General features: G+C 36.7%; 1 pseudogene across 1 annotated transcript in view; it reads right to left on the reverse strand.

Annotated features, from left to right (window-relative positions):
- Nucleotides 1-8512: 8512 nt before the first annotated feature.
- The window catches only part of LOC114323752 (transcription initiation factor TFIID subunit 5-like), a 50581-nt pseudogene continuing 31976 nt past the window's right edge, over nt 8513-27117 (reverse strand). The window contains exons 3-21 of the transcript XR_014347817.1: nt 19076-19249; nt 17845-17926; nt 16452-16530; nt 16230-16327; nt 16089-16145; nt 15514-15601; nt 15286-15392; nt 14318-14432; nt 13709-13860; nt 13114-13224; nt 12952-13021; nt 12773-12812; nt 11684-11848; nt 11301-11377; nt 10258-10374; nt 9532-9797; nt 9152-9247; nt 8985-9060; nt 8513-8892 (exon numbers count right to left, since the gene is read on the reverse strand). The product of XR_014347817.1 is annotated as a transcription initiation factor TFIID subunit 5-like (transcript). The remainder of the gene's footprint in view (nt 8893-8984; nt 9061-9151; nt 9248-9531; nt 9798-10257; nt 10375-11300; nt 11378-11683; nt 11849-12772; nt 12813-12951; nt 13022-13113; nt 13225-13708; nt 13861-14317; nt 14433-15285; nt 15393-15513; nt 15602-16088; nt 16146-16229; nt 16328-16451; nt 16531-17844; nt 17927-19075; nt 19250-27117) is intronic.

Genomic DNA, 27117 nt, shown 5'->3' on the forward strand with positions numbered 1-27117 from the left:
GAACCTCTAAAAGTAGTAGGAATTATTATATTGTCTTGTGGCCTATAGATCAAGCCGTCATTTGGACTCGATTTATTGTCATTTTTTTTTAGAACATGATTTATTAAAAAAATTACGTATGTTTTTTTTTTTTTTGGAAACTAAACTTATTAGTTGTTGCCTGATCGATCAAGTTGGGCTTGACATTTATTTTTTGCAATTTTTTTTTTTTTGTGTTACTTATTAGAAATAATATTATGAAAAATGATATAGATCTCAAATTTTCTATCAAATAAATGATCAAATGTTTCACATGAGTGTGGAGTCTATAAAATTGCGGACTCCACGCTTTTGGTCATTTTACCCTAGTATTATTGCTAAAAAAATTTGAGTCCGGATCCTCTCCAGCCAAATTCTCCAGCCATTCCTCCTATCAAGGGTCAGAATTTGGCCACGTCACCAAAGCCAAAGTCTACGGCTCGGATCAATGCTGGGTAATAAAAATAAAAATAAAAATTGAATTTCTTTTCATTCAACAGAGCAACAGATTCAGAAGCTTTGTAATGGGTTTGTTAAGAAAAGTAATAAGAATTCTATAAACTTGAACTGTGAACCCATAAAAGTAATGCTCAAAACAACACTTTCATTCAAGAATTTAGTTCAAGACGTAAGGAATTTGAATTTAATAAATCAGTGCCCTCAATTTCGCTTCCTGAGCCAGCAATATTGTTTTCACCAAGACCTGTTAGTGAGCTTGATGCTGCAGCGGTTAAGGTCCAGAAAGTCTATAAGAGTTACCGTAATCGGAGAAACCTTGCGAATTGTGCAATTGTGGTTGAACACGTACCAACATTACACTAAACAAACAAATTTCATGATTCTTGGTTTGCCTGGTTTCACTCTCTTCTCTACGTTTTTTTTTTTTTTTTTTTTTTAAAGTTTTTTTGCTGCCTATTAAACAATGAAAATGGCAGTTGCAATACAAAAACTGAGATTCTCATCACAAGAAATTCACTAAGAAAAACAAACAAACAAAAAAAACTGCAAACTCCTTTCCCATTTTCAACCTTCAACTCTTACCAAATTCAGAAATCTTCGGAGTAAGACAGAAGGAGAGAGGGACAGACCGTTGATGTTTATCGCCGACTTCGATTTGCCGCTGATCATCGTTCACCAGAGCTTCGAAGAGAGTGAAAGGAGGAGAAGTTCTGTTGCTGTGTTGAATGAAAAGAAATTTAACTTTTTTATTTATGTATTACCCAGCATTGATCTGAGCCGTAGACTTTAGCTTTGGTGACGTGGCTAAATCCTGACCCTTGACAGGAAGAATAGCTGGAGAGGATCCGGACTCAAAAAGGTTTTAGTAAATAAGGAAATTGTCCAAAAAAACTACCAAACATGTACTAGACATTATTAGTGGTTTATGACAATAGGCATTTATTAGCGGTTGTGACAAACATGAATAGAGGTATTTAGTTGTAATGCATTCAGTTGCAAAAATTAAATTTTAAGATTTAATTTATTAAAGAGTTTAATGAAATCCTGAGTTTTTTCTGGTGATTTTTCTTTCCTATTATTTGGGAATCAAAAGAAAGAAGAAAAACCATCAACCGCGTATGAGCTTTGAGAAAGTGCCCTCCAACAAACATAATCACACATATAAAGCATACAACTCTGAAAATAGGTGAGCTTTGTAACCCAGTTTTCTTTTTCAATAATGCCCATCAAATAACTGCTAAACCGTTATAGTAAATGCTAAATAGTTTTCAGATTTAACCTATCTTCCTCATTTCAAATTGTCCAAATGTAAAATTACAAATGCATAACATTTCCACCCACCATTGGTCTCTATTAAGTACTGCATCATCCATGACGACAAAGAAAAAATTAAGTCAACAATACATCCTACATTTTCTGATGCTGGCTGTAATTGGGACATGCTTTTGTATCAAAATGTTATGACAAATAAATAGACACATCTAAATCCTAGTGAACAAATAGAAACATAAAATTTACACCAAACTAACATCTTCATTCTGTAACTCCATTGTTAGACTGGTGTTCTTGAGGGGCTGTTAGGAAATCCCAAGATACGGTTCAGAATAGATCCCACCAGATTTTATGATCTGGATCACACAAAACCCAACGTAGCTGGATGGCGGAGAAAAGGAGACTCGGGATTAACCTGATTCTGTAAAGGGCAATTCAGAAACAAGTAGATATACCGAACACAAGCATGAAACCAGTTAGTTTTGTCCGCAACTAACCTGATTATTGAATTTCCCGAGCAGCCCCTATCACTGTACAGAGGATGGAGGTTGAATAAAAAAGGTGTAGATTTCTCATGGAAAGTGAGAGGGAGATTTATGATCTGGATTGGGCCGTGGAATTGGGCCGGACAGATTTGGGCCGGACAGAGTTGTGCCAGACAGATTTGGGCCGAACAGGTGTTGGGCCAAGTTGTGTGGCCCAGCCTTGAAGGAAGCTGCTCGGTTAAGGCAGCGCGTGGATTGACCGAGCTGCAAGGATCCGCGGTTACGAAGCCAGTCAGGTGAAAGGTCCAGCGCTAGGAAAGGCAAGGTTGGACCGAGGTACCTTTTTGCTCGGCAGGAAGGTCGACCGCAGACAAGCGTGAGTTGTCCCGAGCTCGGCTTTGCCGAGATGCCGCCGAGTCCGGTCCTCATCTGAGCTTAGCTGTTGGAGTACTTGGGCATGAAGCGCAGCATGGCAGACGATGGCCGAGATGGTACTGCCCGGCTGCCGAGCTCCTAGGAGAATGGGCAGGCAGTTGGGTTAGGTGGTGCTCAACAAGGTTTATGCTGATAGATGGGATAGTAGTGCCACGTGTTGAGAGGACACTGGGAGTAGATTTGGGGCGTAGAAGGTATATAAACACGTCTGCGCCCCCCATACGCGGACAGATGAACATTTGGTGAGACATACACTAAACACTAAACACTCTCCCTTCTCTCTATCTATCCCCTGTGTGTGTTCTAACTTGATCGTCGGAGGGGTTTTCCGGCCACACACCGCCGGGTAGCTCACCGCTATTGTGCTCGCAGGTGATCGGACAGAAACGGAGCTTGGAAGAAAGGAGTACGGGCTTGCCGGAATATTTGCTCCCCGTACAATTGGCGCCGTCTGTGGGAAGCTTGACAGATAAAACCTTGTCTTCCAGGCTCATCTGATCGTCGTCCATGGTGAACAAAGACGAGATTCCGTTGTCCGCCATCGATGGAGCTACCCCGGAGTTCACCCGACGGAGAGAAGGACATCCTGTCATCCTTCCAATGGCGAACTTGGATACGTTCACTGGAGGACAGTCAGGAGACGCGCGGGATAAGTGCGGAAGAAGTTATGGTCATTCACGAAGTCCAGACGGTCATCGGCGGCGGAGAGAATCACATGCCCGACGTCTGGAACACAAGTTGAGGGACCAAGACGCTGTCATCCGGCGAATGGCAGCGGAGATGGAGGAGTTGAAGCGGCATGTCAAAGGGAAGGGTGTAGATGGAGTGGTAGACCACAGAGAGTGCATCCCATCCCGCCGTTCAGAGAAGTCCAGCGCGCAAGATAGCACTTACCAGCCCTCACGTCCGGTGACGACGTCGAGATATTCCTATTCCGCTCGTTCAGAGGACTTGCGGGCAGTCTTGAAGGAACGGGCTCGCCGGCGGGAGGCTCAAAGGGTGCCGGCGTTCCAGCGGCTATCCTACAGGGTTCATGCCAGCGAGGAGGCCGGAATGCCCCCACCCCGCCTAGCGGAGCCACTCCTTGTAGATACAAACTTGACGAGGCTGAGCGCCACCCCTTTCTCCCTGGAGATAGAAACAACACCGCTTCCCGCGGGCTTCCACCAGCCAAAGTTCACGCTTTATGACGGAAAGACCGATCCGTATATGCATGTAAGCCACTTCCGACAGGTCATGGCCGGACGTAGGCGAAATGACGCTCTTATGTGCCTGATCTTCCCGTCGAGTTTAGGCGAGCTGGGCTTGAAGTGGTTCGAGAGGTTGCCAGAAGGGAGTATACAACAATGGAATCAGTTGGCCGAAGCCTTTGTGACGCGTTTCAAAACCAACACCAAAACGCCAAAGGAAGTTGACCACCTTCTCAGTGTCAGGATGGAACCGAGCGACACTCTCAAGGCGTACAACTCCAGGTACTAGGATACCTACAATGAGATCCTAGATTGCCCAGTCAACCTGGCAATCACCCAATATAAGCGCGGTCTCCCGCTCGGACATAGGCTGAGGGATTCGCTTACAATGAGCCAGCAGACATCCATGTGGCACCTAATGCAGCGCATCAATGAGCACATTCGAGTAGAGGATGATGCAGCGACGTCCACCGCGGAGACAACCTCAATGGCAACGGGCAAGTGGGCGACTGGGTTTTAAGGAAGGTCATGGGCAACGCACTAGTGCCGGGTGAAGGCAAGCTAGGGGCAAACTAGGAAGAGCCTTACAAGATAACCGGGCAAGGGGGCATACCACTTAGAGGATTTGGATGGCAAAGGCGTACCCCGGCCATGGAATGCGGCCTTATGTAATTTTTTGAGGGACTTGTTTCCCCTACACTTCTGAATGCAAATACTCTTTTTGTCAATGTAATAGAAGTGAATTACTTTTGCTGAAGAGCTTTGTTGTGTCCGAAATAATAGTGGATGAGGGGCCTACTCTTTTGTTCCTACCGAGATGGTTTACTCCGGTTGGAAGAGTTGGCGTTTTGTCCAACTTCGGATTCCCAACCGAGATGGTTTACTCCGGTTGGAAGAGTTGGTGTTTTGTCCAACTTCGAATTCCCAACCGAGATGGTTTACTCCGGTTGGAAGAGTTGGCGTTTTGTCCAACTTCGGATTCCCTTCCGAGATGGTTTACTCCGGTTGGAAGAGTTGGCGTTTTGTCCAACTTCGAATTCCCAACCGAGATGGTTTACTCCGGTTGGAAGAGTTGGCGTTTTGTCCAACTTCGAATTCCCAACCGAGATGGTTTACTCCGGTTGGAAGAGTTGGTGTTTTGTCCAACTTCGGATTCCCAACCGAGATGGTTTACTCCGGTTGGAAGAGTTGGCGTTTTGTCCAACTTCGGATTCCCAACCGAGATGGTTTACTCCGGTTGGAAGAGTTGGTGTTTTGTCCAACTTCGGATTCCCAACCGAGATGGTTTACTCCGGTTGGAAGAGTTGGTGTTTTGTCCAACTTCGAATTCCCAACCGAGATGGTTTACTCCGATTGGAAGAGTTGGTGTTTTGTCCAACTTCGAATTCCCAACCGAGATGCTTTACTCCGGTTAGAAGAGTTGGTGTTTTGTCCAACTTCGGATTCCCAACCGAGATGGTTTACTCCGGTTGGAAGAGTTGGGGTTTTGTCCAACTTCGGATTCCCAACCGAGATGGTTTACTCCGGTTGGAAGAGTTGGCGTTTTGTCCAACTTCGAATTCCCAACCGAGATGGTTTACTCCGGTTGGAAGAGTTGGGGTTTGTCCAACTTCGGATTCCCAACCGAGATGGTTTACTCCGGTTGGAAGAGTTGGCGTTTTGTCCAACTTCGGATTCCCAACCGAGATGGTTTACTCCGGTTGGAAGAGTTGGTGTTTTGTCCAACTTCGAATTCCCAACCGAGATGCTTTACTCCGGTTAGAAGAGTTGGTGTTTTGTCCAACTTCGGATTCCCAACCGAGATGGTTTACTCCGGTTGGAAGAGTTGGGGTTTTGTCCAACTTCGGATTCCCAACCGAGATGGTTTACTCCGGTTGGAAGAGTTGGTGTTTTGTCCAACTTCGAATTCCCAACCGAGATGGTTTACTCCGGTTGGAAGAGTTGGTGTTTTGTCCAACTTCGGATTCCCAACCGAGATGGTTTACTCCGGTTGGAAGAGTTGGGGTTTTGTCCAACTTCGGATTCCCAACCGAGATGGTTTACTCCGGTTGGAAGAGTTGGGGTTTTGTCCAACTTCGGATTCCCAACCGAGATGGTTTACTCCGGTTGGAAGAGTTGGTGTTTTGTCCAACTTTGAATTCCCAACCGAGATGGTTTACTCCGGTTGGAAGAGTTGGTGTTTTGTCCAACTTCGGATTCCCAACCGAGATGGTTTACTCCGGTTGGAAGAGTTGGTGTTTTGTCCAACTTCGAATTCCCAACCGAGATGGTTTACTCCGGTTGGAAGAGTTGGTGTTTTGTCCAACTTCGGATTCCCAACCGAGATGATTTACTCCGGTTGGAAGAGTTGGCGTTTTGTCCAACTTCGGATTCCCATCCGAGATGGTTTACTCCGGTTGGAAGAGTTGATGATTTGCTCAACTGCGAGGTTCCAGCCGATATGTTTTACTCCGGCTGAAGAGTTGATGATTTGCTCGACTGCGAGGTTCCAGCCGAGATGTCTTACTCCGGCTGAAGAGTTGATGATTTGCTCAACTGCGAGGTTCCAGCTGAAATGTTTTACTCCGGCTGAAGAGTTGATGATTTGCTCAACTGCGAGGTTCCAGCCGAGATGTCTTACTCCGGCTGAAGAGTTGATGATTTGTTTAACTCCGAAGTTTCAGCCGAGCTAATGTTGCTCGCCAAGAAGGAAGTTGCGGAGCGGATGTTGCTCGCCTTCTTTGGAGTTCCTTGGCCGAGCTGCTCTTGTCTGCCAAGAAAGAAGTGGCGGAGCGGACCTTGCTTGCCTTCTTTGGAGTTCCTTGGCCGAGCTGTTCTTGTCTGCCAAGAAAGAAGTGGCGGGGCGGACCTTGCTCGCCTTCTTTGGAGCTCCTTGGCCGAGCTGTTCTTGTCTGCCAAGAAAGAAGTGGCGGAGCGGACCTTGCTCGCCTTCCTTGGAGTTCCTTGCCGAGCTGATGTTGCTCGCCGAGAAGGAAGTCGCGGAGCGGACCTTGCTCGCCTTCTTTAGAGTTCCTTGCCGAGCTAATGTTGCTCGCCAAGAAGGAAGTCGCGGAGCGGACCTTGCTCGCCTTCTTTAGAGTTCCTTGCCGAGCTGATGTTGCTCGCCGAGAAGGAAGTTGCGGAGCGGACCTTGCTCGCCTTCCTTGGAGTTCCTTGCCGAGCAGATGTAGCTCGCCGAGAAGGAAGTCGCGGAGCGGACCTTGCTCACCTTCCTTGGAGTTCCTTGCCGAGCTGATGTTGCTCGCGAAGAAGGAAGTCACGGAGCGAACCTTGCTCGCCTTCTTAGTGCGGTCACCGTCTTGCAGACTAAGAACTGAGGAAGAGTTACCCCGGTCAGATAGGTAATCCCAGTCACGCTTGAGCGGACGGAATTAAGGGACAATTGAGAGGGAGATTTATGATCTGGATTGGGCCGTGGAATTGGGCCGGACAGATTTGGGCAGGACAGAGTTGTGCCAGACAGATTTGGGCCGAACAGGTGTTGGGCCAAGTTGTGTGGCCCAGCCTTGAAGGAAGCTGCTCGGTTAAGGCAGCGCGTGGATTGACCGAGCTGCAAGGATCCGCGGTTACGAAGCCGGTCAGGTGAAAGGTCCAGCACTAGGAAAGGCAAGGTTGGACCGAGGTACCTTTTTGCTCGGCAGGAAGGTCGACCGCAGACAAGCGTGAGTTGTCCCGAGCTCGGCTTTGCCGAGATGCCGCCGAGTCCGGTCCTCATCTGAGCTTAGCTGTTGGAGTACTTGGGCATGAAGTGCAGCATGGCAGACGATGGCCGAGATGGTACTGCCCGGCTGCCGAGCTCCTAGGAGAATGGGCAGGCAGTTGGGTTAGGTGGTGCTCAACAAGGTTTATGCTGACAGATGGGATAGTAGTGCCACGTGTTGAGAGGACACTGGGAGTAGATTTGGGGCGCAGAAGGTATATAAACACATCTGCGCCCCCCATACGCGGACAGATGAACATTTGGTGAGACATACACTAAACACTAAACACTCTCCCTTCTCTCTATCTATCCCCTGTGTGTGTTCTAACTTGATCGTCGGAGGGGTTTTCCGGCCACACACCGCCGGGTAGCTCACCGCTATTGTGCTCGCAGGTGATCGGACAGAAACGGAGCTTGGAAGAAAGGAGTACGGGCTTGCCGGAATATTTGCTCCCCGTACAGAAAGAAAGAAGGAACAAAAAAATCAAGAAAATATTGCTAATAAACAAATGTTTAAGAATACCGGAGACAGCATAATTTAACTTGTTCCAAATATTAAAAACAATGCTCAAATAGTACACATTAATGTGTTTGGGAGAGAAAAGATTGGGTACACACCTAATCTTTGGCATAGTACACAAAGTGGTTGCCCCAAGACTTGGACTCCCACAACCTCGGGATTATTAGGCTAAGGTTTTACCATTGAATCAATGGTCACCCCTAACTTATTCAAATTGTTATTGAATAGTAATTTATCGAATATAGCATCTAGAATAGAATCAATTGGATTTTTTTTTTTTTCACAGGAGAGGCAGGTGGCCCTAAGGAAGCAAACGTTGCAACCAAGCACACAGCTTAAATGAGGCAAATGTACATAACGAATTCATCCTCTAAAGCAAATGCTAGTGAAGATAAATATAGCAAGATTTTGTGAATTCAAGGCACAGTTCTAATTCATGGAAACTATGATATATTTTGACAATTTTACAATAAAGTTTCATGTAGCATGTACATCCAGCAGTGCAAGAAAATTACAAGAAGGAGCACAATATAGAAGTTTGTAATGTGTTCCAAGACTCCACTAGAACAAAAAAAATTTACGTCACTTGGATTACTAAGGAGAATGGGAAAAAGGTAAATTAGAACAATCACATAATATCATACAACATGCTTGTTTTTACCATAACTAAGATATTTCAATAGGGCGGTTGAAGAATCATGGAGCACCAAACTTTGCACATGTCAAAGCAATCTGACCTGTATTTGTGAAGTTCGTGTTTTATACACTTTTTGAAAGAGCCCCAGCAGCAAAGAGAAGATTCCTTCGAGAAAACTATTGCCAGAACAAGGATTGAGCATTTAACCATCTGGAAAACATTTTAGCATATAATACAAATTACTGAGAATTCAGCATCCAGTGCTTACCTGCAATGTGTAAACTGGAGTGGACTTGGTAGGTAGAGTCTTCAATGATCTGAGTCTGTTTGTACTTCCAGTTTTGCTAATCAAGAAAAATACACAGTAAAATCTTTAAATACTCCTAAAAAAGAGTGCAGCAAATTGAGCCAATTTACATTTTGAGCAAAACTTACTTTTCTTCTGTTTTTAGCACCTTCGTGCTTGCCGTCACGTCCCATAACTTTACAGTGCAATCAGCAGACCCAGATGCAAGAAGCGAACCTTCACAACTGATGTGACAAACCAGATGATTAACAAAACAAATTTACCGGTTTCCCCAGTCTGATAACTTCGGCAGATTAAATAATTTTGGATAAATTACACTTTTAAGCCCTCTAGTTTAACCCAAATTTCACTTCGGTCCCTATTGAACAAAATAAAACTAGACTTAAAGTGCAGGTACCAAATTGTTCAATAGGGACCGAAGTGAAATTTGGATCAAACTATAGGGATGAAAAGTGTAATTTACCCAATAGTTTTTTATGGGTCTCATCTAGAGAAAAAGGATTTTCACCTGAAAGCGAGAGTCTAGACACAGGAGGTGTGACCCACCAAAGGCGTGACACAACGACCACTTGAGAGATCCCACATCATAGTTGTGCCAACTTCATCACCAGATGCCATGTACCGGCCATCAGGTGACATTGCCGAAGATAAAACCACACTCCTGTGACCAATGAAAATTCTAACACACTCCCCACTCTGTACATCCCATAATCTAACTGTTTTGTCACTATATCCTGTAGCAATGTAATTGCAGTTTGAATGCCACCTTACACACTGAAAAGAAATGCAACATTATAAATCATTTCATTAGGATTAAATTTGTTTTCAATAAGATAAAAGCACTTTTTAGAAAGACGCCAAAGAGGATGTCACACCAGGTACAGTAAGAGGTATACACAAAGCAAAGAAACAACCAAAAAAAACTATAGCTCCTCACCACAACTGAGTTCATTGTTCACCCTAGAAAAAGAAAAGTTCCAAAACTTCTTTTTAGGGCGGTAATTCACCTGGTTAATAATTCATTAGACAAAAGCAGAGATTTTCCAATTAATTTTACTTGGTTTCGATAATGTGGCACTCAGTAGACTAACAACGATTTGTAGGCTATGCCGGAAGGCACTTAAATCACATCACTTTTGATGGAAAAATTATATAGATAACATTGAGATTGAGATTGTGTGTGTGTGTTTGTCTGTGTGTGGGAGAGAGAGAGAGGCAGAGATAAACTACTCACATCCACGTCAGATAAGTGCCCCGCCATTATCCTTAAAGGCTGTATTCTGTCCACAGACCAAACCCTTGCCGTTCGATCATGTGAAGCACTAGCAAAATAATGTCCTAATGGACTAAACTGCATTAAGATAGCATTAGAAAACATAAGACATCAGCATATATCATAAGCATGTGCATATGTGCATGTACGCCAACATGCATGCATCCACATATGTATTAATTAAAACATAAATATGACATAAATTAGTAGATAACAATAAAGTTAACAAAGAACTTATGGTGATTAACTATTGACTATTGAGGGTGGCTACAAAAGATTTTTTATCCTATATGCACCATTATCTGTAAATTGGAAGATGTCTCAAAATTACTTGCAGTTCAATCCCAAAAAAAAAAAAAAAAAAAATGATAAACAAAGGGGATTAAAATATCAATTAGCACACCATGAGTTCAACAGTTTCTACCTCAAAGGAGCATTTAGAGCTCTCTTATGCCTTAAATAAGAGGCATACATAATCTTCTAATACAAGTGATTTTTTTCATAATTCAAACAAAGACGTGTATAGCTATTCTCCGACAGACTATCATATTAAGCATTATAAAACCTCCAGGTCCATGAAAGTGAGACAAAATAAATATCTTAATTATGTAGTTAGAGATATCAGATATGCTCATCTCCCTGGTGATTTAGAAAATCATTGACCTCTTCGGAGATTTGCTGAAATTATTATGTATGATGACCTTGCTCAATTGGCGAACATTTGATTTACGGGGACTACAATATATTAGAAGCGCGAAGGTTGGAATCATTTTGTAAACATTGGGAAAGCTCAAAATCTGATTAGTTCATTACACCGAAGTCATATATATAGGCTAACTAAACTAATAAAATCCCATAAAGTAAACAAATCCTAAGAAATAAAATCCTGATTAAATTAAACATAAAAATACAAAATCTTCAATTATATCTTTATCCAAATCCTTTGCATTCCCTATCACATATATAACATAATCATGAAAAATTAGAGATCAAAGATTCTATACCTGAACTTCCCATACAGGATAATTATGACCCTTGTAGCAAACGAGATTTGCATTTAGTTTTGTGCTCCACAATCGAACTGCAATAGAGCAATCTTTCAAGACAGTAGTTCCGCAACTACAACTCACTTAGGATGAAATTTGCAGAGAGAATGCTACAATGACCATCTTTATATTTCATATTGGGTTTATCATCTCATCTGTCATAATTGTATTAGTTGAATAGGTCCCACAACTCATGTATGTCAGTAAACCAAATATGGTATACAAACATGGTCATTGTAGCATTATTGATTTGCAAAAGAAACAATTTTTTGAAACAAATCTTTAGAGAAAGAAAGAAAAGAAAAGAAAAGAGTGAAACGTGACGGGTAAGGGAAACATACTTGTTGAATCTGATGAAGAGGATAGAAGAAAATCCCCAAAAGGACTAAAACTAGCTGAGTAGACAGGCCCAGAGTGACCTCGGAATTAAGTGTAAGATCTTTTCCCGCCATCTGCCCCAAGTACATGCTCACTAGTAGCAAAATCATTCTCACCCTGCAAAATAGCTGATAGTAACATTGTTCAACAACAGATCCCTGCCCACAAAAGCAACAAACCTTTTTTCTACTGTTATACTTAGATCAGACAACAAACAAAGTTATGCATGAGTAAACTGCATGTTAAACACATATTATGCTGATAGTAACTTTTTTTCACATATTTGTATCCAGAATAAACAAACTTTGTTACTGTTGTAAACTGCATGTTAAACACATCTGGTGGTCTCATAAGTCTGTTACTTATTTATGTTGTTGACAAAATCTTATAGATATGATATTAACACTATTTTTGTCAGTCATAGCATTGGTGGATACCCTGCCAAAACGCAAATGAAAAGTTGCAGAAAGGCCAACAAAATCATTGGCCAAGGCCAATATTAAATGGCTAAAATAATATCATTTCATCAGCAGATCAACAGAGACACAATAACACCACTGAAGGATTCCAAATGAACATCAGAAATTCATGTTGCATTCCCATGGCTGATCTCAATATTGATAAATAAAGGCCATCCATAAAACTTAAAATACTGAAGATTAATTTCCAAGGCCTTACAGCTATGAAATGCTGGAGCAACACTACTCATAAAACAGATTGTGGGGAACACAACATGATTCTCTGAGGTTTTACAAGACTAGAGATTAAATCATACAGCGCAAGTACAGCCATAACTTACCCATTAACATAGGAAGGGAAATTGCTTAGATTTTTAATGCAATGAGTTGTAGACTTATGTTCACAGAAACAGCTTCTCAATAGAAAGTAACAAGCCTCATGCTATATATAGTTGTTCATTAAAATGATAGACGTTTTATCACATTTATGACGTAAAGCAGGAACAGTATGTTTCATTGTTCCAAAAGATGTCGCCAAACAATAAAATACAACACCATAACATTGAATTACAAAAGTTAACATAAGACACTTACAACTGCCAGTTTGTTGTCCAAACTTTGCCATATCCCAAACCTGTAGAAAACAGTTTGGAAATTAGCAAACAACAAGTGCTATTAACAAGTCAACTAAGCCACTATCAGACTACGGGAAAAGAAAAAAAGAATTGAGGGAAAAAAATTAAAAAAGCAATATTTGACACACAATACGCAACCTTCAGTGATGAGTCTGAGAATCCACCAGCAACCAATGATCCATCATGGGATATTGATGAACAGTTTAGGCTAGAACATTTGACACAAAGAACAGCAACAAAACCCAAAACAGCAGTGAAGTACTAACTCATAGAAAAAATTTGAACAGGTGAAATACATACCCATTATGTGTGTTAATAAACGTACAGAAGCTGACTGAGGGCAAAGCAGAGCTGCTCAACTGTACCCGGTTTCGTAAGTCTTCAAGAATAGAATGTTCGACCTCTGTTGGCCTGAGATGATAAGAATTAAAACACTACTGAGTAACATGCAACAAAAAAATTGGCTAAATAAGCACATCACTGATTCTAATCCCTAGTCCCGTGTGAAACCAATGTGAAAAAATTCCCTCACTATAGATGGCATAATAGCAACAACAAAAAAAAAAAAACATGTTGTACATTATGATGAAATTCTATATTTTTTTATAACAAAAGAATGTCCCTTCCATTAAATACAGCAGATTTCATTAGCCTACTACAGAAATCTCCTAAAGCAGAATAGCTAGTGCTTACATGCAAAAGTATACACGTGCACAACCAGGTTAATGTGCTGTGGGTACCAAACTCAATAATAGGTGAATAGAGGTCCTCAAAATATGGATGCACCAACAGCTTTTATCAGTAGATACCAATATATCCCAATGAAAAATCACAGAAAGTAATTAAAAATACATAACTAAAACAGGAAATCCGAACCAAGGATTCTGAACAATACATTGCTGGCAAAGTGAGCTCAGATTTTACACGTGGTGCTGCAGGCACAGTATTGGTCTCAATACGGACAGCTTTCCCAGTTGCACCAACCACCTTGTCCTTTTTCAACTTTTTGAGAGAAGCACCTTGCTTCCCTCCCTCCACTGCTCTCTTCTGAGAATGGCAGCAAAAAAAATTATTTTAAAAAATAAACCGAAAAACTAGTATCTAAACTCAAGTGAATTGGCCAGAATAGGTATGTGAATATATCAAAGTCAAGCCAAGAAAACATAGAATTACAAAAATTGATAAAATATCAGCGATCAAGGATTATGATATGATGATGAAAATATTGGGTTTGTGAAGCCTGATTAATACTGTAGTGCTCCCTTGCCTGAAGGACAGGATTTGGGAGCTGTGCCCTCAAGGTGAATTGTACTAAGTGCATTACGGTAATTTGCTGATGTAATCCCTAGCATATATACTGTTAGCATATATATTGTTGTTTACTTAGGTGCTTGTCTTGTTTGTGATTGATTCTTCTTGCTATTGTGTGAGTGTGCATGGTTTATTCCGCAACAAAAAAAATCGATGACACGCATAGCATAGACCTCTAAGGCATATTTTCTACCTTACTCTCATCCAGTTGCCTTCCTTACTTTCTCCGTGACTCCGTCTATCTTCTCCAAATCTGAAAGCAAACTTCCTGCCTTCTCCAACCTTTCTTCTAACGAGTCTTCCAGTAACTGCTGAAAATGAAATGGTAAGACAAAACAAAGACAAAAAAAGGGTTAAGGTTTTTTTTTTAAGCTATATCACAATAGATAACAATAAGGACATCTTCATTACAAAGAGAAAATCTAGTACAAAGTCTACAAAAAAAAGAAGTTTTAAATTATATAGATATTGGAGACAAAACAACCTAAAAGGTGAGAATCACATACACAAAAACTACCCAAAACAAACTTGGCAGAGTAATTTCTGAAACCGTAAACTACTAGACATAGGAACCTTGCATAAATTCCTTAAAATCCTTCAAAACAGACAGCAAAAGGATTGCAACACCAAATATTTATCAAACAATTTGAAAGATCTTACCTTTCTAAATAGGTGCCAACAGCAAAAGTCACTAACTTCCATTCTATCCATCGCTTAATTCTAGATACACCAATGACCATCAGTTTTTGAAATTAGTATCAACCCACCGAAACTCTTTCCCCATCATTTTTTCCCCATTGGAGTCAAATTGCCTATACATCTCATTTCTATGCCTTTGTCATTTCCCCATTTGATGGGACTCAAGGCTTGGTTTGGTTTAGTTTAGTTTATATATATAAATATATATATAACAACAATTGTATACATCCAGAAAAACCACTGACCAGCAGCTACAACAATGTAGATTTGCTGGTTTAACATATTTTAAAAACAAAGTCACATTTTTTGTTTTCAAAAGAAAGGGAAATACATCCAAAAAAAAATGCTATCCAGCAGATGCCAGAATTAATACCTATTGTATGCAGCTATGCAAATAATAAATAAACTATAATTCTTTTGAATCTTCAGTTAAGAAACACTGCACAAATATGAGTAACTTACCCCCCAGTGTATTTCTTTCTGATTTATCAGATTTGCTGCACCCTGACCACTCCCAACAAGTGTAACACCTTCAACATCAGAAATTAAGCTTGGTTGTCCAGGCGAAACTGCAAAGAGGTATTATTAGCTCAATGAAAAAGAAAAAAATTAACTAAAACACCGAGATACAGTGGAAAAAAAAATATTATCATGATGAAAAACATGCAATTAACGAGCAGGGAGCTGTACCTTGAAAGTTAATATGCTCATTAATAACCCCAAGCATTGTAATGGATTGTGTCTTGTGTAAATATTGCAACAGAAGCTCATAAGAATACTGGAGGGAAAAGTGGGAGAAAAATGACATTTAGCTTTCAGATAATCCCTTAAATTATTTTAAAATGATTTGCTTTTCCCTTGTATAGCCCCATCTTAACCTACTAATAAATAAATAAATAAAAATTACAAAAAGGTACCCATCTGAATCAATAACTGGGCTCTAGCCAATAAAATTCTAACTTCTAAGCTTACATATATGAAGAAAGCAAGCAATGGCAAGCAAACCAGGTGAGTGTTTAGGAAGTCCACCACAATGTTAGTTCATATATTAAACAAAGAACTGACTCTCCTAGCTGTTGAAGAACTAAGTTGAATAAGGACAGAAGTCCTCTCCTATAGTACACAGACAAGAACATCAGAGAATCAACCTTTGTAAAACCCAAAACTCAATCTTCCTTCCATTGGCTCCAATCCAACTATTTAGTCTTAAGCTAAAGTCAATCCAAGTGGCTTGATTGCTAACTGAATGTGAATCAAGAAATCACCTGGCATATCTTAAGGTTCACTTTGCTCTGCCTCAAAGAATGAGCAAACTCCATTTCCTGCAAGGTGTAAACAAAGTTTATCAAGAAGCAGTTAGATTCATAAGTGCAAAATGTAACATGAAGACTAGTATAGTAATTAACCTCCAGATGACACGGAGAAAGAACTCCTTCCAATTTCTGGAGGTCCCGTAAGTGCATCATCTCGTGGTCTTCGCGAAAGCTATTGAAAAAATTTCGAGTTGAAGATTCAGACATAGGTATCAATAGTAAGTTCAACATACTTGCCGCATAAATGGGCTGATTTGGACAGCATACAAGCCTAAGGCAGAGAATAGTTTGAAACACAGCAACTCTGAATCATACCTTCTTGAATATGACCTTTTGCCACAAGATCCATGAAAGAATGGACAAATACTAGATAGAGGACACGGATTAACTCATGCTGCATTGTTACAATACAATGCCAAGTGAATATAAGTTAGGTATACTAGAAAAAGAACTTCATAAAGTGATAAAAATAACTTAGCTTGATTGGATTCAGAAGGTCACAACATTAAGTTCTGATCAAATCAATAGACGACACTTAGTCGGATTATTTAACTAAGTAAAATAAAATCGATGAACAATCTGTATTTGCAAGGGTAAACTATGCCATATTCAGGTGAAATGAAATTGTACACCAGTTGCAATATTAGGAATTTAGGAAACAAGTTCTGAGTTGGTTAAATAAAAGTCCAAAAAGTTACTGTGAAATAAAAGTTCAATAGTTTTAACCTTTGTTACATAGACTCTTCTCTTCAAAATGTGTGACGTATTAGGATTGCGATATGTCTAGTTGATCATGCACCCAGTGTACAAATCTAGTGATTGAGAATTTGAGATTAACTTTATGATAATGCATGAAACTTATATTATTAGGGTGTTGAAGGGTTTGAGGAGAGATTGTGTTGCTGAAGTGGGGGAATCCTCTCATAAAGAAGTTTGATCTTATGTTTACAGAGTTGCATAGTGGGCCCCTTTGGCAGATGGGTTTGCTGCTGACAGAGAAGAAGGTTGTTCAAGCATATGTGGATAAGCAGTGGATGGTACCAACATGAGTTTTCATAATGGAGCTCAATGGGGCATTCTTCCTTTTTTGAGTTAATGTCACCGGAAGAAACTTGGAGAATTATGAAAGTAAGAAATTGGTGACTGGGAAATAGCCAGGTGTTCTGGGACAGGGAGTCAGAATGGAGGTGTTATTACAAGCCAATGGCATGTCCAACGGTGGTTTGAATGGGAAATGCACCTCAAACAATGCCGCAGGCACCAAATTTGTACTACAATAACTAGTCCAAAAAGTGACAATGCAAACAACCATCTGAGTCAAAGTGTCTGTTACATAGAATTTTAGCTATGGTCATGTAAACTTTCCATATTTCATTTGAGTGATGATGACAATATAACCAAGAAAACATGAAACCTACGCCACCCTACTGGAAATGGTTTGGGGATCACTCAAACTAGCTAGGTACAGGAACATTACCTGCATTTTGACCCAAAGGGACAAGGGACAGGCCCAATCAATCCTCTCTCATGTAGGTGCAAGTGTTACACTTTCCACAAGATAGGTAAGGGGTAGAGGTTCCACATCCCCACATATATGATAAATGCCACCAGACCAATTGAAAAGTGACCAGTAAAATTTCCGAAGAAACGCAAAAGCCACAAAATTAATACATTAATTTAGAAGACATGCAACTCAATGAATAGTTACCTTGTACAAATCCAGTGAACTGTAAGTCCATGACCTAAGCTTGCTGTATCCATCATGGTACTGTGCTGGAACATTATCTGATCTGAAAAGCAAAAGCACTCATTACACTCAAGCATTTACACTCCAAAAGGACAAGAAACCAGAAAGTAGCATATGACAATCTACGAAACAAGGAGATAGCCATTTAGCATTTTTCATCACGAGGAAAAGCAATATATGCATGTTAGAAATACTCAAGAGTCAAGACAATAATACCCACATCACATATTAACTTGTTCTACGAACAGAAACAAGGTAACCATGTCAATGTTAGTCAAATACAAAGTCCACTTAGTAACAATGCATTTATTATGTTGTAGTTGGAAAACAAAGATTTTCCTGATTCCAAATGCCAGCAAATGAAGCAAGAGGAAAATTCAAAAGTGTAATCCAAAACATATTTCAGTTTGCAAAAGGTAATAATAACATAAATATGGACCAAAATAAACAAACAAACAGTAAAATACCAACTTGAACACAGAGTAAGAACAAGCAAAAGAAAACTAGAATCTTGTAAATGGCATGCGCAAAATATAGATCAAATAAAAAGATTTAAAAGATGATAATAGACAAACAGTAATTGCAATAACAATATAAAAAAAAAAATTATATATAATGCACTTTCAAATGTGCTTTGCTTGATTTATTAGGAGTTGTAATTTTTTAAGAATTAAGTGTTTCAGTTGCAGCAGCTTCTGAGCTTTCATGCAACTGCCCCCTATCTAAAAAAAAAAAAAGATAAGAATATCACAACTGATAAAAAATTCATCGAGTCCCCACTGCTCATAAACATAGGCAATGCCAAATGTACCATGTTAATTCTCTGACACTGAAAAATATTAAGCAAATTCATATCAATCTATATTATGTTCTTAAATTAGTATCACCCAATGCCACTACGAACTATAAAACCAATTGAAAATAAATAATCTACCCATAAATGCATCAAAACATCAAATCCACAGTATGAACCAAAGAATCACAATTATCTTACTAAATACCAAAAAATCAACAGTTTCAATTTTCTTTTTTTCCCCCAAAAGGCCCAGAATTTGTAAAAAGCATACATATTTAACCAGCAGACACCACAAAAGTAACAAAATTTAAAAGGCATATGCAGCAAATTACAGTACAGGAGTTGAAATTTCAAAAAATTTGAAGCTAAATCTTAAAAAAGTAGAGAGAAACGTACTCGGAGAAGGAGAAAAGGTGTTTGGCAATGTCGGGGTCGGTGGAGGAGGAGGAGTTGGAAGAGGCGTTTTTGGTGTGGTGTTGCTGCTCTTCTTGGAAAGCGAGCTCCGTCTGCTTGAAACCCTTCTTTTTCAGATACGCTACCACTGGGCTTTTCCAAAAGTCTCTTTTGCATCTTATTTTTTAAATTAGATATAGTTTAGTCGGAATTCTTACCGTTTGGAAAGTAGGTTAGTTTTTTGACTTTTTTTAGTTATTTTAGTCTGGGTTAAAAAGTTTGGTTTGGGAAGGATTTTTTGGTTTTTTTGACTTTTTTGACTTTTTTTGTGAGAGAATAGTGTAATAATTATGGATTGGATATGATGTTTTGTTTTTTGTGGCTAAAATAGTCTATTTTGTCTTTTGGGACTAAAATAGCCAAAAAAGCCCCAAACTCTTCTTGCCAAACGAACCCTTAAACTAAACTAAAACTTATTACAAATTGCGTTTTCATTGTTTTGAGTCCAAAATGTGATGAATAGTGAAAGTGCTATTAAAAATCGCACTTTTAATTAATAAAACGCTGTTGAAAATCACGCTTTTGAAAAAACGCTATTCGAAATAGCGCTTTCATTGTACATTCGTATTCGGAAGAAAACGCTATTTGAAATAGCGCTTTCATTGTGCTTTATTAGGAAAACGTTTAAAATATATTAAAATGTGACCAAAGTAAAATACAAATGCGTTGTAGCACAAATGGTAGTGTGCTTGTCTTGCACCACAATGGCGTGGGTTTAATCCGCGGGAATTGCTATCTTTTAATTAAGTTCAACTTTTTTTTTTTTCTTTTTTCTTTTCTTCCACTCACTCTACACTTTATATATTTATTATGTAATTTTTTTATCAAAAAAAAGTAAAATTTTTGTTTGGTTAACTAAATTTTTTTTCTATAAAATACAATTTTTTTTCAAAATGTCAACATGATTATTTAAAAAGTATTCAGTGTATTTGGTTTAAATTTTTTGGATTTAGTTATTTGAAAACTGATTTTTTTTATTTTCGTATTTTTTTGTTTTTAGTGAATATTTTTAAAATTTTAAACATTTTTTTTACTTTTTTAGATGCACCTTAGTTAGATGTATTTAAAAAGTAAAAAAATTGTGAAAAAAAATTTAAAAAAATTAATAAATACATAAAAATACAAAAAATGTACTGAAAAAAATAATTTTGTATTTTTAGTATCTTTTCGGCAAATTATGCACAGTGAAAGCGTACTCAAAAAATATTTTTTCAGCAAAATGTATACTTTTAAAATGTACCAAAATATTTTAAAAGCGTACATTTTTTTAGTACATTTTGCTGCAAAAAATTAATATTTTGTATTAATTTTTTCAGTACATTTTTTTGTATTTTTTCACTCACTCTATACTTTATATATTTATGAAAAAATAAAAAAAAAATGTACGCTTTTAAAATGTACTAAAATATTTTTAAAGCGTACATTTTGCTGAAAAAATATTTTTGGAATACACTTTCACTGTGCATATTTTTTTGAGTACATTTTGCTGAAAAAAATGAAAATTTGCTGAAAAGATACTAAAAATACAAAAATATTTTTTCAGTATATTGTTTATATTTTTATGTATTTATTAATTTTGTAAAATATTTTTTTACAATTTTTTTACTTTTTAGATATATCTAACTAAGGTGCATCTGAAAAAGTTAAAAAAAAATATTTAAAATTTTAAAAATATTCACTAAAAACAAAAAAATACGAAAATAAAAAAACTCAGTTTTCAAATAACTAAATCCAAAAAATTCAAACCAAATACACTGAATACTTTTTAAATAATCATGTTGACATTTTGAAAAAAATTGTATTTTATAGAAAAAAAATTTAGCTAACCAAACAAACATTTTACTTTTTTTTGACAAAAAAATTACATAATAAATATATAAAGTGTAGAGTGAGTGAAGAAAAAAAAAAAAAAAAAAAAGTTGAACTTAATTGAAAGGTAGCAATTCCCACGGATTGAACCCACGCCACTGTGGTGGCAAGACAAGCACACTACCATTTGTGGTGCAAAGCATTTGTGTTTTAGTTTGGTCACATTTTAATATATTTTAAACGTTTTTCTAAGAAAGCACAGTGAAAGCGCTATTTTAAATAGCGTTTTCTTCAAAAAAAAAATTATGTTAAAAGTGTGATTTTCAACAGCGTTTTATTAATTAAAAGCGCGATTTTTAATAGTACTTTCACTATTCATCACATTTTGGACTCCAAACAATGAAAGCGCGATTTGTAATAGCGTTTTAGCTTAGTTTGGGAATTCCTTCCAAACTAGGCTTAGTTTGGAAAATAAGATGCAAAATAGTTTGGGAAAAGCCCCCTATCACTGCTTTCTCTATCTCTTCTTCGTCCATCTATCTCTCTCTTTCTCTCAGACACTGGTCGTAACTAGGTTTTCAAAACGGGCTAGACGACACAAGTTCGGGTACCCCGCACCCGAACTATAAATAAAAGTCTAATTACATTGAAACCCTTCAATTATTAACGCCTCGACAAGTAATTTTTTTAGTCAAAAAATTAAAAAGTTATTAAAAAAATTAAAAAGTCAACAACTCATATGGAAAAGTGAACAATTCTATTTTCTTCTTACTTTTTGTAGTCTTTTCATAAAAAATCAAAAAGTCATCCCAAACATACTAATTTTTTTTAGCTCATATTTTAACCAAATAGTCAAAAAGTTCCTAAATTAACATATTCTCAAACGAGACCTAATAGACTTTTTAATTCAATAAGATAAAATGTCACATTTAAATTATAATCATTTTATTTATTTATTACAAAAATTAAAAAATTCATTACAAATGAGATTGTTATCCAAAAAACAACCTAAGAGGGGTTGAATTAGGTTTCTACAAATTAAAATTAATAATACCCCAATAAAATTAACTAATAGTACAACAAATTATTAACAAGCACAATAATGAACTTAGCAGTAAATGATCAAGCAAAATAAAATGAAGTATAACTAACATATAGGGTAAATCAAATTATTAATACATGAATATTAGATAGCTATAGTAGTAGTAAGAAAGTAAAGAGATTAGGGAAGAGGAGACAAACAGATTTATAGTGGTTCGGCTTTAACCAAGCCTACATCCACTCCTCAAGTTTCATTTGAGATTTTCCACTATCTTCTAGCTTCACAGGGGTGCTAGCAACCTCTTTACAAATGGAGCAATCCTCCACGGATTTTACACAGACTTCACAAGTCCAAACCTTTGCAAATCTTAGGTGATTCACAATCACTATCAAGATTTCAAGAACACAGTGTTTGCAACACTTTTACAAGATAAAATGGTATTTTTACTTTAAAAAAAAACTTACAATAAATATCTCTCAAAGATAGATATATAAAATGAAACTTTGATTTTTCTGTAAACCTCACACTAGAAATATGAGTTTAAAGCTATAAGGCTCAGTATATAATTTATGAGAATAGATGTGAGTGACTATAGATCAAAGAATATTTTCAAGTTTTTTGTAACTTATTTACATTAGAGGCTTTGGTATATATAATGAAAATTATAGCCGTTTATAGTCGTTGTAGTCATTTGAATTTATAGCCGTTGTAGTCATTTTTATAGCCGTTTATAACCGTTGTATTTTTATTATTACCAATTTGAATATTTTCCACTCCATCATTACAAATTTGAATATTTTCCACTTAAACCTTTTGGCCTTTTGAATCTTTATAGCCGTTGTACTTCCATCATTACTAATTTGAATATCTTCCACTTGAACCTTTTGAACTGTTGTTGTGCTGAGCTGTTTGAACCTCTGTTTTGGGTTGTTTGAACTCCAGATTTAATCAAATATTAAATACATCCTAACAACATTTAGGATAAAGGTTTAGGTGAAAAATAATGGGACAAAATAAATTTTGATTATATTTTTCTCTTTCGAATAAATCATCAAAATAAATTTTGGATTATACTTTTCTCTTTCAAATAAATTAAAACATAATTAAATAAATCATCAAAATAAATAAGTCTAACAGAGACTTTTTAGCCTTGAACTAAAATAATTAAAAAGTCAACCCACATCCCAAATGAAGGCATTGTTTGGTTATCCCTGTTTTTTTTTCTGAAAATTACTTTTTTTATTACTTTTAGTGAATTTTTTCAAGTTTAGATACACTTAAAAATATATTATTTGTAGAAAAATAATATATGTTTGTATTTTGTTGTATTTAAATAATTTTTTTAAAATTTTTGTATAAATTTTATAATTTTTTAGTATATCAAGATTAACTGGACCTGCAAAGTAAAAAAAATTACCACCATTCAATGTACTTTTAGAAAAATAATTACACATTTGTTGAAAAACTTATAATTTTAATAATTAATATTGAGAAAGTCTATCATTAATATGTAATTAATTTTGTAGAAATCCGCTGGTGTGTAATTTTTCCAAACAAAATAAGAAAATAGTAAGTAGGACAAACCATAAAAGATTGAAAGAATAAATAAATCAAATAAAAATGAAAGAAACATCAATTCGTTTGAAAATTTTGAATGAAATTAATTAACAAGAGACGTTCAATTATAATATAACTGTTTTTTTTTTTTTTTGTAGTTTATATTTATTTTAGTTGGATAAGATTTTTTTTTTTTTTTGTCTCTCTTCAATTTTCTTTACACTTATTTTTACCATTATTTTGTGTATTTGTCATTATCAACTCTCATCATAATTTTGTTCATTGTTAATATGCGTCGACATTTTTTTCTTAATTTTGTCAACTCATTTTTCTTTTTATCTTTTCCAATTTTAAGAAAAGAAACAAAAAGACATCTTGAGAAATTTGCAGTCTTCAATGACAACTCATATAGAAGTGTTATTAATGTTAAGTCGAGCTCCAGAATCATTCAGCATGTTTGGTTAGAGTTTTTCAAAAAAAAATTTAAAAAAATCCTATTTTCTTATTTTTTGTATTTTTTTATTTTTATTGAATTTTTTTAATATTTTAAGTAATTTTTTTTTACTTTTTAGACATACCTAACATAAATATACTTAAAAAGTAAAAAATTTGTAAAAGAAACCTTTTAAAAATTCACTAAATACCAAAAATATAAAAAAAAACCGAAAATTCCATACATATTTTATATTTTTATGTATTTATTAATTTTTTAAAATATTTTTTCACAAATTTTTTACTTTTTAAATACATCTAAGTAAGGTGCATCTAAAAAAGTAAAAAAAAATGTTTAAAATTTTAAAAATATTTACTAAAAACAAAAAAATACGAAAATCAAAAAACTCAATTTTCAAAAAACTTAATCCAAAAAACTCAAATAAACACACTGATTGAGATTCTTAGTGGACTAGGATTCAATAGCAAGTTGGCAACAATTATTTTCTTTTTGAGAAATCTATAATCTTCAATTATGACTTATACATAATTATTATTAATGTCACCTTGAGCTCTTGATCCACCAAATTCATAATTCTCATATTTAAAGTATTTTATAGACAATTTTACATTTGCAAGTTTTTTTTAATCCTTAGTAACCAGGTGATGTGAATATTCATATTGAATAAATTTGACATTTTTCACACTATCAAAATGAACAGTAATGCATATTTTACCCTATTATTATTAGAGATATTTTTGTAACTATGTCACCTATAAAATTTATTTAAACATAAGAAAATAATTTAGACTTATAAATAAATACCTCAAAAGTAAATTATATTACATATATCTATATGTGACAATTAATAGTGACTATTGGTTGTTTTCAAAAAAATTTACAAAAAATGTCATACAAATATATATTTTTTAAAATTTATTTATTTTGTAGATCACTATAACTATTATCACTTTACTATTTATCATCATAGTGTTACCATTATCCATTCATCGCCACCACCACTACTACTACCACTACCACTACCACTACCACAACCACAACCACCACATCTACCTTCACCATCACTGTTGTTACAACATACCATTTTCTTCACATCACCCCAATACTATCATTCTTACCATTAAAACCAGCCCGCACCATCACCATCTCCATTGTTATCAAGATAACAACCACTATTACTATAAATACCACCATATCAATGTCACAAACTACCATTACATGTGCTACAGCGATCCCGGTTTTACCCCGACAATTATTGTGTTCCGGACTCGGGTTCCGTGATTGTATATTGTTATCTATGTCTTGTTTCCTCCCTTTAATTCTTTGAATTTGAGTTTTGAGACTTGTTGGGCGAGTTTGAAACAGGTTGGTTGTCTTTTGATACAAATGGTTGTTGCCCAGATTTTGGCCTATTCGCTCGAGCGAGGCTTCTTGCGCTCGAGCGAGCCTTGTAAAAATATTTCTTTGCTAGAGCGAGGCTTCTTGCGCTCGAGCGTACGTCTACGTCCATGACAGACCTGAAGCTTTGCTTTCTACGCTCGAGAAACGCTTCTTGCGCTCGAGCGAGGCGACTTTTTATGTCTGGTCGCTCGAGCGAGAACTCCTTCGCTCAAGCGAGCATGGTGTACATCAGTTCACAGCAGCGCCGTTTTGCTTTATTTTTCTGATCCTTTTTCACTTAAAAACCCTAAATCAGCTCCTTCTCTCTCTAGGGTTCGACTTCTCTCTACAAATACACCTAGATCTAAGGATCTCTTCACCCTAGGGTATTTGAAAAAGGGTAGAGGGCTACAAGAGCTTCATTTTGATCCAAGAAGAAATTGGTTTCATCATCTTTGATGTTCCACCTTGTTGCTTGGGTTTTCTAAACTTGAGGTAGGGATTTTCTACACTCTAATATGATTTTTAGTTTAATTATTTGCTATTGTGTATAGATGATGAGATTTGGTTGTGGTTTGGACAAATCTAAGATTTGGGTGTTATATGGAAAAGAGGGGGTTTTGATAAATATGAGGTAAATGAGTATGAGGCTTGAATATAAGATCATGTTGTGTCAAAATAGTTGTTTTTCGTGTTTGGGTTGAGATTTGTAAAAGGGGAATTTTTGCCCTAATTTGATTAAATCATTATCTTGCATAAATAATTGGGATTAACATCGAAAATGCGAAATTGGAAGGTTGTGGTTGTAAATAGTGATATTAGATATGTATTATCTTACCTATGGAAGTTTTAAATAAACTATCTATTTTGATATTGAACATCTCGTTTGAAATAATTGCATTGAGCTATTGGTGGAGGATAGCTATGATCGTTGTAGAAATTACATGAGAATTAGGCGATTTAATGTTAATCCATTGTTAGTGTCATTGAATATGACCATGTTATAAATACATTGTATATATATGTTTATTGGGAAGAGAAAGGAGATGTACTTCATATGTGATTATGTTTATAATTACATTGCATATGTATATTTGTTTGGGAGGAGAAAGGGGATGGACCCCATTTAAAGCAAGTTGGCCGGAGTGTCCTGAGTGAAAGACCCGAAATTTCATATATAAATAGGTGTCGATTCTTTCGGACGAAATATCCGTAAAATGACAGGTTTGAAGTGTTTATCTGTGTTTTGCATAGTTGGAAAACCATTGAGTTGCAGTCTCATTTTGGTTGTTGAAAGATAATGAATTTAACTCATGAATTGAGTAGCATATATGAATTGAAAATGAATTGAAGGAAAAATGGAATGAGGTCTGGTCTTAGTGGCATATGAATATGCAGGCCTTGTGGATGTTTTAGTATCGATATTGTTTATGCACGTAGTATTTATACCTTTGTTAAACCTCATATATTGTGTTAGATTATCTTTACTGGGTTGTTGGTTCACCCTATACGGGAATACCATTTTCAGGTGTAGGTGAGATGTTTCCTCCAAGACAATAGCATGGATGGACTTTCGGGAAGCAAAAGTTTTTTAATTATGCCTTATGTGTGTATGTTTGTTATTTGTAACGCCAAGGGCTTAAGATGTAATGAACGAGACTCAATTTGTGTAACCAAGCAATGACTTGGAAAGATGTAAGCCTACATGGCATTTAACTAGTTGTTAAACAGTGAACTATGATA

The sequence above is a fragment of the Camellia sinensis genome, chromosome 13 (genome assembly GCF_055761805.1).
Source record: "Camellia sinensis isolate YWXY chromosome 13, ASM5576180v1, whole genome shotgun sequence".
Taxonomy (NCBI): Eukaryota; Viridiplantae; Streptophyta; class Magnoliopsida; order Ericales; family Theaceae; genus Camellia; species Camellia sinensis.